This window comes from Pistacia vera, unplaced genomic scaffold, assembly GCF_008641045.1.
Source record: "Pistacia vera cultivar Batoury unplaced genomic scaffold, PisVer_v2 Contig103, whole genome shotgun sequence".
Lineage (NCBI taxonomy): Eukaryota > Viridiplantae > Streptophyta > Magnoliopsida > Sapindales > Anacardiaceae > Pistacia > Pistacia vera.
The window spans coordinates 148,502-151,387 of NW_022195061.1; the positions used below are offsets into that span (position 1 = coordinate 148,502).

General features: G+C 41.9%; 1 pseudogene; it reads left to right on the forward strand.

The window, feature by feature from the left end:
• Positions 1 to 427: 427 nt before the first annotated feature.
• LOC116123718 lies at positions 428 to 2,384 on the forward strand (annotated as a pseudogene).
• Positions 2,385 to 2,886: the final 502 nt, after the last annotated feature.

The following is a 2,886-nucleotide window of genomic DNA, read 5'->3' on the forward strand; positions in this document are numbered from 1 at the left end:
CTCTCTCTCCTTTCCTCAGCAAACATCCTTAACATAATTTACAGATTTCACTGTAAGCACCAAAGCTTATCAGCTCTCTTTCTGAGTCTTCCTCTTCTCTTTCTTTTAGTATTTGTCTGTTTTATACAGGGAAATTAAGCAATGGAAGCAGCTGCAATGAACGTTCACGAAACGGGAGTCTTAAGAGTTTGTGCACGGCTTCTACTGATCCCTTGAACTGGGGATTGGTGGCCGAGGGTCTTAAAGGGAGTATTTGGAGGAAGTGAAGCGTATGGGCCGAGTACAGGAAGCCGGTGGTGAAGCTCGGTGGTGAGACTTTGACGATAGCTCAGGTGGCTGCATTGCAACCGATGAGTGGCGTCAAAGTTGAGCTTTCAGAATCAGCCAGAGATGGTGTTAAGGCTAGCAGTGATTGGGTCTGGAGAGCATGAACAATGGAACTGATAGTTAGGTGTCACCACTGGTTTCGGCGCAACTTCCCATAGAAGAACCAAGAACGGTGGCGCTCTTCAGCAGGAGCTCATTAGATTCTTGAATGCCGGAATCTTTGGTAATGGAACAGAGTCGTCCCACACACTGCCTCACTCCGCAACAAGAGCAGCCATGCTTGTGAGGATTAACACTCTTCTCCAGGGCTACTCTGGAATCAGATTTGAAATCTTGGAAGCAATTACCAGTCTTCTCAATAAAAAAATTATCCATGCCTCCCACTTCGCGGCACAATCACTGCCTCCGGTGATCTAGTTCCTCTGTCTTACATTGCCGGATTACTTACCGGTCGCCCCAATTCCAAGGCCACCGGACCTAAGGGAGAAGTCATTAATGCTCAAGAAGCCTCTAAACTCGCCGGTTTGAGTTGTTTGAGTTGCAGCCTAAAGAAGGCCTTGCTCTTGTGAACGGTACTGCTGTTGGATCTGGAATGGCTTCAATGGTTCTTTTTGAGGCTAATGTTCTTGGTGTATTATCCGAATTTTGTCAGCAATTTTCGCGGAAGTGATGCAGGGAAGCCTGAATTCACTGACCATTTGACACACAAGTTAAAGCACCATCCAGGCCAGATTGAGGCTGCAGCAATTATGGAACACATTTTAGATGGCAGTTCGTATGTTAAAGCTGCCAAAAAATTGCACGAGATGGATCCTCTTCAAAAGCCGAAACAGGATCGTTATGCCCTCAGGACTTCACCACAATGGCTTGGCCCACTGATTGAAGTTATCAGATTTTCAACCAAATCAAAAAGGAGTCAACTCCGTCAATGACAACCCTCTGATCGATGTTTCAAGGAACAAGGCTTTACATGGAGGCAACTTCCAGGGGACCCCAATTGGTGTCTCAATGGACAATACAGTTTGGCTATGCATTTGGAAAACTTATGTTTGCCCAATTTTCGGAGCTTGTCAACGACTTTTACAACACATGGGTTGCCATCAAATCTCTCTGGCGGCAGAATCCAAGCTTGGATTATGTTTCAAGGGTGCTGAAATCGCCATGGCTTCGTATTGTTCTGAGCTCCAATACCTCGCCAATCCAGTCACAGCCATGTCCAAAGTGCCGAGCAACACAACCAAGACGTGAACTCCTTGGGACTCATCTCTTCAAGAAAAACTGCTGAAGCTGTTGACATCTTGAAGCTTGTCTTCTACATCTTGGTAGCACTTTGCCAAGCCATTGATCTGAGGCACGTGGAGGAGAATTTGAAGAACACGTTAGAGCACCGTGAGCCAAGTGGCTAAGAAAGTTCTAACTATTGGAACAAACGGAGAACTTCACCCATCAAGATTCTGTGAGAAAGATCTGATCAAAGTGGTTGATCGCGAACACGTTTTCGCTTACATAGACGATCCCTGCAGTGCCACCTATCCATTGATGCAAAAGCTAAGGCAAGTACTAGTTGATCATGCATTGAACAATGGCGAAAATGAGAAGAATGCGAACTCTTCAATCTTCCAAAAGATTGGAGCTTGAGGAGGAATTGAAGGCCGTTTTGCCTAAAGTGGTGGAGACTGCTAGAATTATGATTGAGAATGGAAACGCAGCGATTCCCAACAGGATCAAAGAATGCAGATCTTATCCATTGTACAAGTTTGTGAGGGAAGAGCTAGGAACAGATTCTTAACTGGTGAGAAAGTAAAGTCACCAGGAGAGGAATTGTATAAAGTATTCACAGCTATGTGCCAGGGTAAGATCATAGATCCAATGCTAGAGTGCCTCACAGACTGGAATGGTGCCCCTCTTCCACTCTGCTAGAGTGTTTTTATTTTCTTTAAATTTCATTATTTTCAATTTCTTGTGAAAGGAATTGCCTAATGCCTATGTGATTAAATGATTAAAATTCCATTTGTAATGATTTTCTGAAAATAGAAAATGAGAAATGGTTACTCATTCTTTCCCACTCTTTCAGTAGCAATGATTCGAGCATTGTTGAATGTATAAGAGTAGTATTTCTGTTGAACTTGTCTTTGAGTGAATTCAAATTTCATCTGACTAATTAAATTGCATTTGTCTAAAGCAAAGCTAATGGATATTCAGAACTGAGCCAAAAATATGAGCACTGTGTCTTTTTGTGAAGCAAACAATTGTGGTAATAGGCTCTTCAGCCATTGACAAGTCTTCCTGTGGTCTTGAACTTTCCAATAATAATGCTGAAAGAAGAAGTGAACAAGCACAAGACACCAGCTTATGATAAATGCAAAGATTACATCTAACCAAAAATGGGAAAATTTTACCAAGATAGATCTGTTAGATCTTATTTATATTTTATGGATATTTGTATTAAAATTTTAAGGTATAATAACGCTACTATATAAATGAGAAAATGTGTGCACAGGTTCTCTCATCAATAAACTATTATTGCATATTGAATTACAATTCACATTAATAATTAAT